Raw genomic sequence first — 16,821 nt, forward strand, 5'->3', positions numbered from 1 at the left:
CAAGATTCATTTATTCAATGAATGAACAAACTCATTTAATATATATTAATAAACTTTTCTAATGAATATTTCTAGACTCGTTTAATCAATGTGTGGAATGATTTGCCTAATATTTTGGCTATACTTGTCTAATGATTGTATGGTCAGACTCGTCTAATGTGCATTATTAAACTTGTTTAATCATGGACTCGTTCACTAATTTGTTATACTCATCTAATCAATATATTCTTGACTTATCTAATTAATATATGAACATACTCATTCAGTAATTTTTTGTTATAATAAATTGATGTTTGGACAAACTTGTTTATTATGTATTGCTAGATTCATCTAATAGCTTTTGTTATACTCGTATAATCAATGTATGTATACATTCGTCTAATGTGTATATTGTTAGACTCATACAATGTTTTTTGTTATATTTATCAAGTGTGTTGCTAGACTCATCTAATTAATATACGTTTAATATATATATTTTTAGACTTCACTAATGACATATATGTACATTAGTGGTATATTTTAAAACAATTAATTTGTAAGTTTTTACCTTTTGTCTAACTAAAGTCCTAAACTCTACATTTTTAAGTTAAAAATAGTAAAAAATGATTCAAAGAATATAAAACAAAATTTATAATATTAAGAAGTGTGAATATTTTGTTACAAATATATAATTTAAATTTTGAAATGAACTATTAAGTAAAATGTTTTAATTTATTCTCTCACAAATATAATTATTTAAAACTTTATTCTAATTTATATTTATATATGATTAATGCTAGTTTTTATTAAATAATATCAGTTTAAATTTTACATACTAAAAATATGAAAATATTCAACAATAAAAATATTTATACTATAATTTAATATAACACATAAAATAATTCTTTTGACAATATTTTATATAACAGTATAAACAATTTATATTGCTAATAAATATATATTATTTTTTAAATAATATTATTTTAAGAAATAAAAGTAAACTATTAAGAAAGAAATTATAATCTATATAAATATTAAAAATAATTTAAAATAATATTTAGATAAAGATAAAAAAATAAAAAATAAAAATAATTAAATTTAAATCTTAAAAATAAAGATGAAAAAAATGAATTAATTAAATTATCTTATTACTTAAAAATATTTTACTAATTTAAGATGAAAACGGATACAAAGTCTGAACAGTATTATGATGAATATGAATATATTCATCTTCCACTTCCTACTCAATTTAGTCACTAAAATTACACTAGATACATGTAAAGACCGTATAAGACTTCTTAAATTGTGTTATATAAAAAAAAAAGTAGAAAATTATGAAGAAATCTTAGAAGAGAAATAGTTACAATTTTATTCAACACCGATGATATATAGTGAATATTATCCACCTATCTGACCGGTGAATCAATGCATTAGTAAATAAAAATAGGAAAACGATACTTTTACACAATCACCTGTTAAAATGTGATTGGTCTAATTCTAAATTTTTTTGCTCACGTGAAAATGATATTTCACATTTTCAATGTTGTGTTAGTGTTTTGTTTAAAATTTTCGATTTCAAGTTTTCGGAAACTTAGTTTATTGAATTTTGTTAAGGTTGTACAAAACTTTAAGGCTGTTATATACTTATTTGTTCTTTGATCCCTAATTATGTTGAATGTTGTTTTTTCATGTTTTCACGGAGAATAACCATAAAATTAGTTAACTTTGAGAACAACCATGAAATTAGTGCACTTTGAGTTGGGATGTGGTAACTTTGTTCATATTTGTGGTGATTGGAAGGACATAACCTTATAGTTGCTGCATGAACCTTGGTTTTATTGAGTTTTGTTAAGTTTGTACAAAACCTTGAAGGTTGTTACTCACTTAGTTGGTCTTTCTTATCTAGTTATGTTGTAGTACTAGTTTTTTATGTTAGCTTTCGATGTCTTCTTGGACTTCATTGAAAAACCCCTAAACAAAGATTAAAGAACGAAACACTAGTGGAAAAAAGAGATTTTTTAATGACTTACTATGATAGATGAAATCCACTTATTATAATAAGTTGATCAATGATATTTTCGTAATAAAAATAAGGGTTATTATTATATACTTTGGAAGACCTGGCATAATAAGTGGACGCTCTAACAAAATTGAAATCATGTTCAAAACGTATTATGATAGGTGTAAAAAATCATGTCATAGTACGTCTTTTCTATGATGGTTAATTCATCACCTTTAGCTTGCGGTGACATTTTCATAATAAACTTCAAAACATTATGACAGTTTATAAACCATTTATCATAGAAACTCTAAATCCCTAATTTCTTTCAGATCATTTTCCCATTTCCTCTTTCTGATTCACGCATCCTCCTCTTCACGAATTCTCTGTTTCTGAGTTCATCTACGTTGCTCTCTTCCACCTTCTTCTCTTCACTTATAGTTTGGAGGAAAACTCACCCAATCTCATTCTTCTTCTTTTTCAATTCTTTTTGATAGGTGAACGAATGTATGTAATATAACACTGGATATATTATGACAAATGAAGAGAAATGTCATAGAAGGTGAGTATACTATCACAGGTAAAGAGAAGTACATCATAGTAACTTAGATATATTATGATAAGTAATCAAAAATACGTCATAGAAAGTTGAATCGTCTATGATAGTCAATCTCAGGTATGTCATAGTAAGTTGGACCTAATATGACAAATTTTTTTTGCTGTAATAGAAAACGCGAACCTTATGCCAAAATTATGACATTGATAAAATGTCCATTTTACCTGTCATAAAATGTAATTTCTGTACTGGTGAAACAAAACAAAACAACATAGAGGAAGTTAGGTTTTCCACGTTCAAATCAAAACAGATGAAGCTATCTTTTCCATCCACAACTCATGCCTGGAAAGAAACCCTAAAAAACTTGTAATAGCAGAAAAAACAATGATGAATGTTGAGTCTCAAATAAATGATGGTGAAATGTTGTATCTCAAAGGAACAATGTTGAGTGAAGGGAACAAGTAACGGAAGCAACGATTAAAAAGGAAGTTTTGGAACGAAACTCCAAACCTAAATTTCGTGAAAACTTGAAATAAAAAATTTGGAACAAAACGTGAACACACGGTAAAATATCAATCTTTCATGTCTAACATAAAAAAAAAGTTAAAATTGGACAATTTTGATACATGTAAAAAAATTGTCGAAAAAATGGTGTGAAACTTTCGTTTTCCTTGAAAAATATAAAAGTGACTACTAAATGTAATAGGATTACCCCTTTCCTAAACTTCAATTATCGAATTTAAACTTAAAAATGGAAGTGGGGCAAGGTTTAGGAAGAGTAAGAATTAATATTTTGATGTTTGTAATGCATTGACGTGAAAGAAAGGTTCTAAGAAAACATCACTGAAAAGAAGGGACCAATATAGAATAAATGGCTACTAGACACCAAAAAGAGTCCAAAGAGGTGAGTAGTAAGAAAGTTAAAAATAGATTGAATTTTAATTTTTACGATGGAAGGATTAAAAGGAATGGGTAGTGATGGGAAATGATGAAGGTGTATGACCCCAAAGCTGAAACTTCCTTTCAGAGCAGCACGTGAAACTCTTACCAATTCATACGTACCTGATTCTCTTTTTTTCTATTTTTTCATTAATTATTCTTCTTACTTTTACTTCTTCCCCCAACATCAACCATGCCCTTTCACATCACGTCATTCCGATCACCCAATCACCCATTGTCCTCTCATAAATTCAGGGTCAAAAAGGGAATTGTTTCTGTTGAATGGGACCGGAAAAAACTCTTGCTGCCTCCGCTCGGAAACACTCCTCCTCGTCCGATCGGTCCTTCTCCCTTCGTTCTTCTCGCGCTTGTTCTCAACACAAATGAGTTAACCTGCAGCAAACACTCCGACGCTCAAGTCAGAATGGACTTTTGCAAGTCTATACAATTATCAAAGAACAGAGAGTTTACCTTCTCCTTTGACTGCTATTTATATGATTTCAGAGCATATTACCCATTAATTTACCTCTTAATGGCTTTCAATGCACATCTTAAATACTCGACAATGACCGTTACCTCATTAACTACACATTCATGAGCATTCAACTGCTGTCTCCAGTCCACAGTTTTATACATCTGCCCGACCGGACATATTGCGCTTAAGAGATCCGATCGGACCTATCAGGCTGGGACACCCGATCGGACATATCAGCCTTGCTTCCACCTTCTCGGCATTGTCCAAACCTTCCCGGTCGGTTGACCGCCCTAAGTAGTAACACAAGTCCCCCAAGCCCTAGCAAAAATACCTTTTTGCGTAGGGTTTTGAAGTGATCTCCGCTCGGCCTTTCTCTTTCTCTGTCTGAACCTTGCTCTGGCGAGAAACGTAAAGTCATGATTGCAACTTTTAGGCGGGAAACGCAGAACACAAAACGTCAGATCGCCTGATCCATCAGATCTTTTTGTATCTGAAACGTCAAGTCACTTGGACCGTCAAATCTTTTGGCGGTTGACGCTTCGACTGTTCCCTTGAGTCGGTCCGTATCTCTGTATAAATACCCATATTTTTACCCTAATTTTTTCAGTTTCCTCGCCGTCGCCAGCATCTTCTTCCTCTCTACCTCCTCTGTCCTTCTCGTTTTCCACTCCTCAGGTAACCATGTCTTCTGACTTTTCCGGCGATGAGGGTAGGGGGTACGTTGACGATGACATCGCCAGTCCATCTTCATCCTTGGTTGCCATTACCGGAACCGACGCTAGGGCCTCGCCTTCAGGGGATTCCTCCGATCTCTTGGTCGACAGTGACGCTCCTGAAGAAGTTGCCATCCATGTGGACTCCACCGGCGCTTGGGATGGGAAACTTAGAGCTTGGCCAACTGTCCCCGGCTACGACTGGGTGCCTCTTGAAGTTAGGCAAATTTCCTCTTCCTTTCACCATCGTCAACCCTTCCAGGATTTAATCGGCCACATTTCTCTAGTGAAGGCGGCTGCCGACGCTAGGCATTTGAAACTGGCCATCTGTCAAATGACCGAGCGCGTCTGCCACGATCGGGGTAACTACCCCACCGACTTCTTCTACATTTATGCCACCATGTTCAAAGACTTGAAGGTTCTTCTCCCCTTCTCTGACTTTCAAATGGGTGTACTGAGAATGCTCAACGTGGCTCCTACCCAGCTTCACCCGAACGGTTGGGCCTTCATGCAAGCGTTCTCCGCCATCTGCTCCGGTTTAGCTCTTAAACCGATGCCCGCAGCCTTCCTTTACTTCTTTCATGTACAGCCTCACCCGTACAAACCTTGGGTTTCCCTTCGGATGGTCGGGAACAAGTACTTGCTATCCCTTTACAACAGCTCCTATAAAGACTTTAAAGGGCATTTCTTAAAGTCATGCCACGGAAACTGGATACCAGAGCTTTTGCTCCCCGACCAAGGAGGCCAAGTTTCCTTTCTACTGGACCCGAGATCCCCGGAAGGTCCTTTCCTAGCCTAAGCCCCAAATGACTTCCGAGGACCTGGACTTGATAAATCAACTCTGTTAGCTACCCCCTAAGTCCTCCTGCCGTGTTCTGATCGGTTTCCTGGACAACAAGAACCTTCCCTCTAATGTGTTCGGTAAGCTATTTTTGACAGCCTTTTGTTGAGCAACCGTTTGGAACTTATCTGAATTTTCTTTCGCCTTGCAGATTATCTGTCCAAGATGGATCCATCCAAGAACAGCACCTTCGCCCGCCTGTTCGCTCAGAGAGTGGGCAAAGTAAGGAAACCGGGCGGGAGCTCGTCCCATGCCCCCTCCACTGTCGTTGCACCTGCAACTTCCCAGCTAGTCCAGTAGACTTCCATTCCTCCACCTCCGGTTGAGGTTGTTCCCGATCAGGCTCCCCAGGTCGAGTCCAACCTAAAGAAAAAGGAAAAATGAAAAGCCGCTCGGGAGGCATCGGCTGAATCCAAGCATGCTAAGAGGCGTCTGCCCGACGGGCCTCCTCTCCCCAGTCTGCTGAGTCCGAACTCATGGGTGGCGAAGCGCATCCATTTTGACCTCTTTGCTGAGTAAAAAGCCCTAGTTAGTGGGATGACCAAGGAAGAGGCCTCCAACATGGCTCTGGAGCTGACCGCGCGGTCGGCCATGTGCTTGGCCTATGCTGCTCAGAAGAGAGCTTCCGCTTCCACAGAGCTTCAAGCCCTTCAAGCGAAGTTCGATGCCACCTTTAAGGCCAACCAGGATCTGACCCTTCGCTTGGCCGAGACTGAGCGAATAGCGGAAGAGGACAACAAGAAAGCCAGCACTCTTTTGGCCGAGGCGCGTGCTACTCAGCGCCGTATGCAACGGTCTTTGGACGATGCTAAACTTGACCTCCAAAAGGCCACCTCTTCCAACACGACTTTGACGGCCGAGCGGGATTCCCTCCACAATCGGGTAACAAAGTTAGAGGCAGAAAACAAGCTGCTGGGTGATGAAGTGGTAAACGAGCATGTGCTCAGGTTTGACAAGGCCCTCGCCCAATGCAACCTCCTCTTTCAAGTGCCTACCGACGATACCCGCCTTGACGTGAGCATGATGGTGGTGGATAACCAACTAGTTCCAATCCACATTCCCCCATCCTCTCCTCCGGTCGCCCAAAATGCCGACGCTGCCGTTGAAGTGGTTGGAGAGATCGGTGAAGCTGAAGACCAATCCTAAGTGTTTAGACCTAGGATTTTACCGCTTTTGAACTTCACTTGTAACAAATTTTTGAAGTTAATGACAATACAAGGTCCTTTTGCCATTTTGCTTTCTCCATGTTTATTGCACGTTCCTGTTTTACTTATCTTTTCGCGCATAGCCCTTTCGTTTTGTTCTTGGTTTGTCTCGTAAGAGTTTTGCTCGGTTTAGGTCTTAGGAGCTCTCTAGAAGCGTGCCTTAAGATCAAGGGCAGAGTTCACGAGAGAAATCTGCCTCACCCGCTCGGTTTAGGTCTTAGGAGCTCTCTAGAAGCGTGCCCTAAGACCAAGGTGAGAGTTCACAAAAGAAATCTGCCTCACCCGCTCGGTTTAGGTCTTTGGAGCTCTCTAAAAGCGTGCCCTAAGTCTAAGGTGAGAGTTCACAAAAGAAATCTGCCTCACCCGCTCGGTTTAGGTCTTAGGAGCTCTCTAGAAGCGTGCCCTAAGACCAAGGTGAGAGTTCACAAAAGAAATTTGCCTCACCCGCTCGGTTTAGGTCGTAGGAGCTCTCTAGAAGCGTGCCCTAAGACCAAGGTGAGAGTTCACGAAAGAAATCTGCCTCACTTGCTCAGTTTAGGTCTTAGGAGCTCTCTAGAAGCATGCCCTAAGACCAAGGTGAGAGTTCACGAAATAAATCTGCCTCACCCGCTCGGTTTAGGTCTTAGGAGCTCTCTAGAAGCGTGCCCTAAGACCAAGGTGAGAGTTCATGAAAGAAATCTGCCTCACCCGCTCGGTTTAGGTCTTAGGAGCTCTCTAGAAGCGTGCCCTAAGACCAAGGTGAGAGTTCACGAAAGAAATATGCCTCACTCGCTCGGTTTAGGTCTTAGGAGCTCTCTAGAAGCGTGCCCTAAGACTAAGGTGAGAGTTCACGAAAGAAATCTGCCTCACCCGCTCGGTTTAGGTCTTAGGAGCTCTCTAGAAGCGTGCCCTAAGACCAAGGTGAGAGTTCACAAAAGAAATCTGCCTCACCCGCTCGGCTGTTAAGACATGGTGAAAATTTCATGAAACATAATATTATTGATATGGAATAAGTACACAGCTCTTAACTGAAGTAAAATTTTAAATGGGATGCATTCCATGTATTAGGTATAGCCTTTCCCGTCAAGTGCTCCAAGCGGTACGCTCCATTTTGTAAGCTTTCCACCACTCTGAAGGGGCCTTCCCAATTCGCGGCTAATTTTCCCGCCGATCGGTTTCGTCGGGCCTCAACCATTTTTCTCCACACAAGATCTTCTTCAACAAATTGCCGCGGCCTGACCTTGGTGTTGTAACGCCTCGGCAGCAGTCTCTTCTTAGCCTCCGCTCGGATCATTGCTACCTCTCTTCGTTCATCCAGGGTATCTGGCTCCACAAGCAGCTCGTCATTATTATCCTGCAAACTTTGCACTTCCCTTCGTATGGTAGGTTCCCCTACTTCGACCGGCAACATCGCGTCCATTCCATATGTTAGGTTGAACGGGGTTTCTCTAGTTGTACCGTGCGGCGTGCAGCGATACCCCCACAGAACTTCCTGAAGTTGCTCCACCCAAACTCCTTTAGCATCTCCCAGTCTTTTTTTCAACTCAGAGACGATTACCTTGTTGACCGCTTCCACTTGGCCGTTTGTTTGGGGATGCTCCACCGAGCTCGTGACATGCTTAATTCCCAGCTTTTTGTAGAATTCTCCTAAGCCTTTATCAATGAACTGCCGCCCGTTGTCCGTAATTATGACTTTGGGAATTCCAAATCTGCAGATGAGCGTCCATACAAACTTTTGAACCCTCGCGGTCGTGATCGCTGCGAGCGGTTCTGCCTCCACCCACTTAGTGAAATAATCAACTGCCACCAGTAGGAATTTCTTTTGCGCTCGGCCCACCGGAAAGGGTCCGACAATATCTACTCCCCACTGCGCGAACGGCCACGGTGACATCAAACTGTGCAACTCGACTGGTGAAAGATTGAGATTCTTGCCATGCTCCTGACACTTCAAACATTTATGCACAAATTCTTTGCAGTCCCTTTCCATCGTCGCCCAGAAATAGCCCGCTCTTATGACCTTGGCACGCAAAGCTCGCTGCTTTGTATGCTTTCCACACGCCCCCTCGTGCAACTCCCTCATCACATACTCGGCTTCCTCCGAAGATACACATTTCAATAAGGGTGATGAAAAGCCTCTCTTATACAGATCCTCTCCTATCAACAAATACCGAGTGACCTTCTTTGCCTCAGCTACTCGGACGTGCAAGCCATTTTCCTGCCTTTGAATGGATTCTCTTATGGCCTTCCTCCAATCAGGTCGATCGGAGACCTCGTGAACTGCCAGACACTCCACCGAAGGGTTCATCATAACCTGCCTTATGACCGACTACAAGTGATCCTTCCCCTTGCTGTTGGCGAGTTTAGATAGGATATCCGCCCTCGCATTCTGTTCCCTTGGCACATGCCTAAATTCCACCGCCCGGAATTGTTTTACCAACTCCTTCACCTTATGAAAATAACGAAGCAGCTGATCATCTTTGGTCTGGAAGCTCTCAGTCAGTTGCCCTACCACCAATTGGGAATCCGTTCAACATTTGACCGAGACTGCCCCCAAGTCCTTAGCCAGCTCGAGCCCGGCCAGTACTGCTTCGTAATCGGCCTGGTTATTACTTATCTTGAACCGAAAGACAATTGCCTGTTCGACAACAAAGTCGTCCGGTCCTTCCAACACAATTCCTGCTCCACCACCGGACTTCTCAGAAGAGCCATCCACATAGAGGATCCACTCTTGGTGACCTTCTCACTACAAGAAAAAGGCCATTTAGATACGAATTATTACATACGGATCTGAATCTGTATATAATAAAACTATTACATACGGATATTATGTACGGATGTTAAAAAATAATAAAAAAATTAAAAATTTAACCCTAAGTGAAAACCTAATAGCCTGAGAATTAATTGAAAAGTTCTCGAGACATTCCCAGCTTTCCCTCTCATCTCTTTTGCTCTGAGCTTTCCCTCTCATCTCTTTTGCTCTGAGCTTTCCCTCTCATCTCTTTCGCTCTGAGCTTTCCCTCTCTTCTCTTTCCCTCTCGATCACAAACCATCGTCACGTGTTTTTCGTTAATGAGGTTTCGAGAAAGGGAACGGGATCGTGGTGCCGTTGAGGGCCCTCGTGCTCTGGTCTAACCGAGGGTTTGGATCGACGGCCGTTGCATAGTGCTACTACAAGGATGACGAGAAGAGGAGTGTGCGACACACGGCATGCTTGACACACAGGGTTGCAAGCCGAAGCGTGGAGTGTAGTGGGTAATGATAGGGAAGCCTAGAGCTGGGAGGAACCTCTTAGCGTAGAGGCTCTCGAAGGTTCTAGAAGTTCCTCACATTTCCATGGCTATGCTCTTCAGCCAGAACCTCAACCCTTGCTCCTACCTCTATCACCAACCAGCAAATGCCTTAGATCATGGAAAACTTGTCCCAGAGGAAAATACTCTTTTATGACCATCACGCTTCGTTCTTTTTGCACTCACGGTCACGCTAACAAAGTTCCTTCATCTATTAAGTAATCCCTTTCTTCTTTGATTCATAAATCCCTAAAATTGCAAAACTCGAAAACCCTAATTTGTTTCTTCTTTCTTCCTATTGCACGTAACGATATGTGGTGTAGTTCGGAAGACGTTCTTCCATTGTTACCAGATATCGATTGAGGCGAGGGTGTTGCATTTTGAAAACATTCGAAGTGGTAGTAAGGTATGTTTCGGTGATATTTGTTTTCTCACGAGGTTTTTGTTATGTTATTTTGTTCATCATTCTCTCTGACCTGGTTTGGACATGTTCTTAGGTCTTAATGGATTAATTAGTGGGCATTCAGGAGCCTAACTTTGTGCAATTGACCAAGTCGATGGATTCATCCTTATTTGCAAACACGATATGCAGGTAAGGAGTTTTATGTGGAGTTAACATGTTCAGTGGCTAGCCTTATTTGTGGTATTTATTGGCACTTCAGGTTTTTACTGTTATATTGGTAACTATTTCCTAATGAGTTGACCATTGTTGTTACAAGTAAAAGTATACCATGCTTGGAAGTGAAACCCACCTGTTGTTAGCATTCCATGAGAAAGAAAGTAGAGATTTGTGTTTTTCATGAATGAGAAATTAATGAAGAAACAAAAGAAAACTTTATCCTAGAAGCTAATTTGGCAAAGTAACCTTTCATTACTAGTATTCATACTCTTTTTTGTACCCTACTGTATTTTACTAATAAGACAAGAAATTTACCATAGTGATTCATAAGTTAGTTTGTATCTATGAGATTTTGAATCCTAATTTTGGAGATTTTAATGATTTGATGATCTCAATTCCTGCTAATGGACATGACAATTGGTTTGCTTATGTGATTTCATAATCGACCAAGGTGCAGGGTATGCTTAGATATGCATAAACAAGTTCAATTTTCTTCAATGTGACATATGATTGTAGGCTATATACAGGGAGAATATCAAATAAAAGTAACTAAAAGTGCCCTGGCCTTGTTGCTAACCAGCAGGTACAATGAATTGGGAAAAATACATGTCCATGGCCAAATCTGCATGTATTGGTTAGGGATCACTTGTAACACAAATCTTCATGAACTAGTTGAAAATTAAAGTACCAAAGCTTATCAACTTTAAGCTGACTGTTAACTTTTCTTCCAGGATATTACTTCTAGCTCTTTTGATTGCAAAATTGGCTTTCCATAACTGTTAACTTTTCTTCCAGGATATTACTTCTAGCTCTTTTGATTGCAAAATTGGCTTTCTTATGGAAATCTCATCTATGAGAGAATTACCTGATATGGTAAGAATTATGAATAACTCATGTAAATAATGATATTTGAATATGAGAATAACTTTTCTTTTGTTGTTTATCTGTCTTTATGGGCCATTGTTAGCCCAATTGTTTCATGATGGAATAGTTGCATTTCTCTTTCTTTTTAGATAAAATGTTTGATTATACATTTTAATTCTTTTCTCCTTTAACAATGTGTTATTGATATGTTAAAAGTTATAGATTTCATTTGCAATTAAATGACTTTATTACTTTTTTTCCAATATTGGTTTGACTGTAATTATTGTTTTTTAATTAAAGACTACTCGCTGTTAACTTTTCAATTGGAATAAAGTTTCATTCAAAGTTGCCACTTTCACAGATACTTGTTTTCTCAGCAGGAACGAACCCAAGGGTGTTTGTGGTGTATTGCCATGTTCTTGCAACCATTGTAATTGCTTTAATAACTTATTTCTCACAGTATTCATCATGACCTCTCACTCCCATTTCTACTACCCTTCAATCTCATCTCATGTCTTCACTTTCTTTTTCCTTTCACAGCAGAAATTCTCGCTCCTATTACTTTGATATTTTAATTTGATATTTTTGTAGGAATTTATTTAATTTAATATTTTTATGGGAATTAAAGTTGGCAACGCTATTGTCAAGCAGCTGGTGAGTACTTTTTTGTGAGTTTCCACTCAATATATATTTGTAGATAGCTATGCTTACAAATGTTACTACTGTGAACTCTAGGATGATCTCAATTGCCAATGTTGTTCCATTATGGTGTGTTTCAATATTTCTTTTGTTGTTTCATCTGTTCCTAATTTCATTATTAGAGATGTGCTAGTCCAACTATATGTGCTTCGATATATCTGGAGATTCTCTTGGTATCAGGGGTAGGTATCCAATTGAACATGGTTTTTGGTTTGTGAAATTTTTTCGATTTGCATTTTCACTCTTTGGACCTAAATGAGTTTGATCTTGTTCTGTAGGTGAAACTTGATGACATATGTTCCCAAGTTGGTTTATGTTCAGCCAAAAGGATTCAATCTAAGAGGTCAGAAATGTCTATGGCTCTTTTATATAGATGTCTCTACTTTCTGCTTCCCTTGCAAGTCTACTATAGTTATGTCATTTCTTATCCCCTCCCTTTGTTTTCAGATTCCATCAAGCTTGAAGAAGGTCTTCCACCCAATAATTTTTTGTGCAACATTTGCAGAGCTAGCAACAATTGTTTCAGAGTTTCTTTCTGAGTAGAGCTTGATTATATTTTAGGTGTAAATTATAGTTTAGTTAATATTCAATTCTATATTGTACAAGGGCCGGTTTGTTTTGAACTCTATTTATAAAGTCTTTCAATAAAATTTTTATGTTTTAATTATTTGTTTTAAGCATAATTATATATTATAAATTCTTTACATTTGTTGAAAGTTGAAACTAATAGCAATAACCTTATATAATATTATATTTGTAAGTTTTTTTTTGTTTATTTTAAAGCTTTCTGTTTTTTATAAATATTTTTTTTCTCTATTTTATGTTACATACGGATTTATCCGTATGTAAAAGAAAATTATTTTTTTGATATATTATATACGGATATTATATACGGATATATCCGTATATAAGTTACATACGGATATATCCGTATATAAGTTACATACGGATATATCCGTATATAAGTTACATACGGATATATCCGTATATAAGTTACATACGGATATATCCGTATATAAGTTACATACGGATATATCCGTATATAAATTACATACGGAAATATCCGTATATAATTTATATACGGATAAATCCGTATATAATTTAGCTACGATAGTTTTATATATGGATTTTTGTCCGTATGTAAGCTGTATGTAATCAAGTGTTATATACGGATTTTGAGTTTTATATACGGATTTTGATGGTATGTAATTTAATTTTTTCTTGTAGTGTCTTCCTAGGGTAACTCGACCACAAAGTCGGCCAAATGTTGTCCTCGGATCGACCCTCTCGGTTCAAATTGGAGTCCAAATTCAGGCAACTCCACGGACCATCCTACAATTCTCCCGGCCAGATCTGGTTTGCGCAGGATTTTCGCGATCGGGTGATCTGTTCGAACTATCACCTGATGACTCTGGAAGTATGGCCTTAAGCGCCGCGCTGCCATCACAAGTGCCAAAGCAATCTTCTCGACTTGCTTGTATCTGGTTTCCGCTGGTTGCAAAGTTCGACTGACGAAGTACACGAACTTGAACTCAGGTTGCTCTTGCACCAAAGCCGAGCTGACCGTGTCCTCCGAGACCGCCAGGAAGAGTTGTAACGCATGTCTCGCATAGGGTCGTCCCATGACCGATGGGCTGACCAGTATGCGTTTAACTTCGTTAAAAGCTTGCTCACACTAGTCGTCCCAATCAGCACCCGTACTCTTCTTCATGATTCTCACTATCGGCTTTATCTGCTCGGCTAACTTTGGAATAAAGCGGGATAATGAAGTCAGTCTCCCCACCAGCCTCTGAACCTCCTTCAGCTTCTGCGGACTTCTCATTTCCAGTATTATTCTGCACTTGTCGGGGTTCACCTCAATGCCTCTAGTTGTCAGCAGGAATCCCAAAAATTTTCCCGCCGGCATCCCGAAAGTACACTTGGCCGGATTAAGGCGCATGTTATATTTGCAAACCTGGTGGAACACTTCCGCAAGATCTCTCACATGGTCTTCTACCGAGCGGCTCCTCACCACCATATCATCTACATACATTTCCATGCATCTGCCAATCTGGTCAGCAAAAACCCTATCCATCAGTCGTTGGTAAGTAGCCCCCGCATTCTTCAGCCCGAACGGCATAACCTCATAACAATAGTTAGTCCGCTCGGTGATGAACGTTGTCTTGGCGCTGTCCGAGGGAAACATAGGGATCTGATTGTATCCTGAATACGCATCCAGGAAACTTAGCACATGCAACCCTGAAGCCCCGTCCACTAACGCATCAATACTTGGTAGTGGGTAAGAATCTTTGGGGCAAGCTTTATTTAGATCCGTGAAGTTCGTACACATTCTCCACTGCTCGTTCATCTTCTTCACCATCACAATGTTCACCAGCAAAGTTGTGTACTTGATCTCACGGATGAAATCTGCTTCCAACAACTTCTTCACCTCGACTGCCACTACCGACCGCTTCTCTTCCCCCAATCTTCTCTTCTTTTGAGCCACCGGTCGGGCCTCTTTGAACAATGCCAGCTTGTGCGACATAACCTTTGGGTGGATTCCTGGCATATCAGCTGTAGTCCAAGCAAATAAGTCTTGGTTTTTCTTCAACTCAGTGCCTATTAACCTGGCCTGATCCTCCTCCAACTCACTTCCGATGGTAGTGACCTGCTCCTCCTTCCGCCCAAGACTGAAGGCCTTTGTCTCACCCATCGGTTCTATCTGATCGTCAGTATTAGTCCGTGGGTCTAGATCTGCCATGGCTACCTCCGATCGTCTCCTCCTATGCCGGCTGGGTGGATCCGACGACGATGGTTGAACCTTCAATCCAGCCATGTAACATTCTCGCACGATCCTCTGATCGGACCGAACAGTGCAAATAGTTCCATTGTCCAACGGAAATTTGAGCGTGAGATGGGGTGTGGAAACAATTGCCCCGAATGCGTTCAGACATGGTCGTCTTAACAGCACATTATAAGAGGTATTCGCGTCCACCAGCAAGAACCTGGTTTTTACCTCCTTACTCCGCTCAGTTCCCAAGCATGTTCTAAGGTCCACATATCCTCTCCCGAAAATCCTACTATCTGTTCGTTGTACGGGGCGATCAGATCTTCGGATATGTCCATCTGCTGGAACATTTTCCAATACAGAATGTTAACAGAGCTGCCCTGGTCCACCAACACTTTTCCCACGCTATATCGGGCAATGACCGCCGTTATTACCATCGGGTCGTCCTCATCCGGATCGGGAGCGTGGAAATCCTCATCCGTAAACGTGATTGGCGGCATAGAGCGCTTTCTCACATCTACCCTATGGACGCTTTTAAGCTCCCTCAGGTTTCTCTTCCTCGCGGACGCCACGACCCTCCCCCAAATCCGCCCGAAATGGTGTTTATCGTTCCCCGCAGCGATCGGTCATGGCTGCGACTTCTACTCCGCCTACGGTCGGGACGCATGTCCTCTCTCCTGTCACTTCGCTCCACCCTATTCCTCCTGAGTGGACTTCTCGTCTTTCGTTCCTCCTTAACAAACTTCCTCAGATGACCCGCTCGGATTAGTTCTTCCACCTTATCCTTCAACATCGTGCAATCCTCGGTGTTATGCCCTATGTTTAGATGATAGGTGCAATGTTTAGTTCCATCTGCCTTGGGTGATGACCGGGAGGGTCTTACCTTTATCAAATCTGCATTCAGGGCCTCTTCCAACACTCTAGCCCTTGGCGTGTTCAACGGGGTGTATCTTTCGTACCTAGCCCCCTTCGGGCCATCTCTATACCTCTGACCCTTCGACCGCTCGCCCGGTACGAACGGTTTCTTGCCCTCCTTTTTCTCCTGCCTTGAACTCGCGTTTTGCTCTTGTTGTCGCCTCTAGACCGCCCTCATTTCTTCTATTCTGATGAACCGAGCGACCCTCTCCTGCAATTCGTCCAAGGTTAACGGGGGCTCTACAAACAAGTTATCGGCAAATGGGGAAGGCCTTAGCGCAGTAGCCAGAGTACTGATAGTAAACTTCTTGCCTACTCCCCTTACTTGCAGTGCGGTTCTATTGAACCTATCCATGAAGTCCCTGAGACTTTCTCCCTTCTCCTGCTTTATGTTCCTTAACTCCAGATATGTCAGATTTCGCGCTCTACCAGCCGAAAACTGCCGCTCGAACATATCTCTTAAAGTGGCAAAGTTATTGATGGTTCGAGGCCTCAACGAGTGGAACCATGCTAACGCTTCTCCCTTTATTGACAATGAAAAACTCTGCACCACACATTTTCCCTGGGCGAGTAAATAGTCATAGCGTCAACAAAGGATCTCAAATGTTCCTCCGGATCCCCTGACCCATCATACTTCTCCAGGGCCGAAAATGCTCTCTCCGGAATCTGCTCTTCCATGATTGCAGCTGTGAATGGATGCGACGCTCTAGCCCGACCGGTCGGGGCCGGACGGTTTGTGGTCCGCTGCGAGCCAGCCTCACTCTGCTCCTCTCCCTGATAACTATCAGGAATGGGATCTGTGTCCTCTTCTGAGTCTGGCTCGGTTTTTGGCATCTCTATAATTGGCGGTGATTGGGCGCGTGTGGAAGATGGATGATTAGCTTGCGCCCCTCTGGCCGTATCACACTCGGCCCTAAGGGTTTCAATTTCCGCCTACATTGCCTCCACTCTCCTTCTCATCTCCTGTAAAAACGCTACCGGGTC

General features: G+C 41.0%; 1 long non-coding RNA gene across 29 annotated transcripts; it reads left to right on the forward strand.

Moving 5' to 3' along the window:
- Positions 1-9,580: 9,580 nt before the first annotated feature.
- On the forward strand, positions 9,581-12,822 carry LOC124826125 (uncharacterized). Of its 29 annotated transcripts, none has more exons than XR_015783626.1 (9): positions 9,581-10,191; positions 10,297-10,379; positions 10,471-10,565; positions 11,388-11,465; positions 11,834-11,886; positions 12,048-12,110; positions 12,192-12,337; positions 12,434-12,498; positions 12,603-12,822. It is a non-coding gene; the product is annotated as an uncharacterized LOC124826125 (long non-coding RNA). The 29 variants fall into 29 exon arrangements; XR_015783647.1 differs by having other exon boundaries at positions 9,585-10,191; positions 10,471-11,226; positions 12,278-12,337; XR_015783644.1 differs by having other exon boundaries at positions 9,584-10,191; positions 10,471-11,226; positions 11,388-11,886; positions 12,278-12,337.
- Positions 12,823-16,821: the final 3,999 nt, after the last annotated feature.

This window comes from Vigna umbellata, chromosome 1 (genome assembly GCF_029865625.1).
Source record: "Vigna umbellata cultivar VRB3 chromosome 1, Vumbellata_1.0, whole genome shotgun sequence".
Classification (NCBI taxonomy): Eukaryota; Viridiplantae; Streptophyta; class Magnoliopsida; order Fabales; family Fabaceae; genus Vigna; species Vigna umbellata.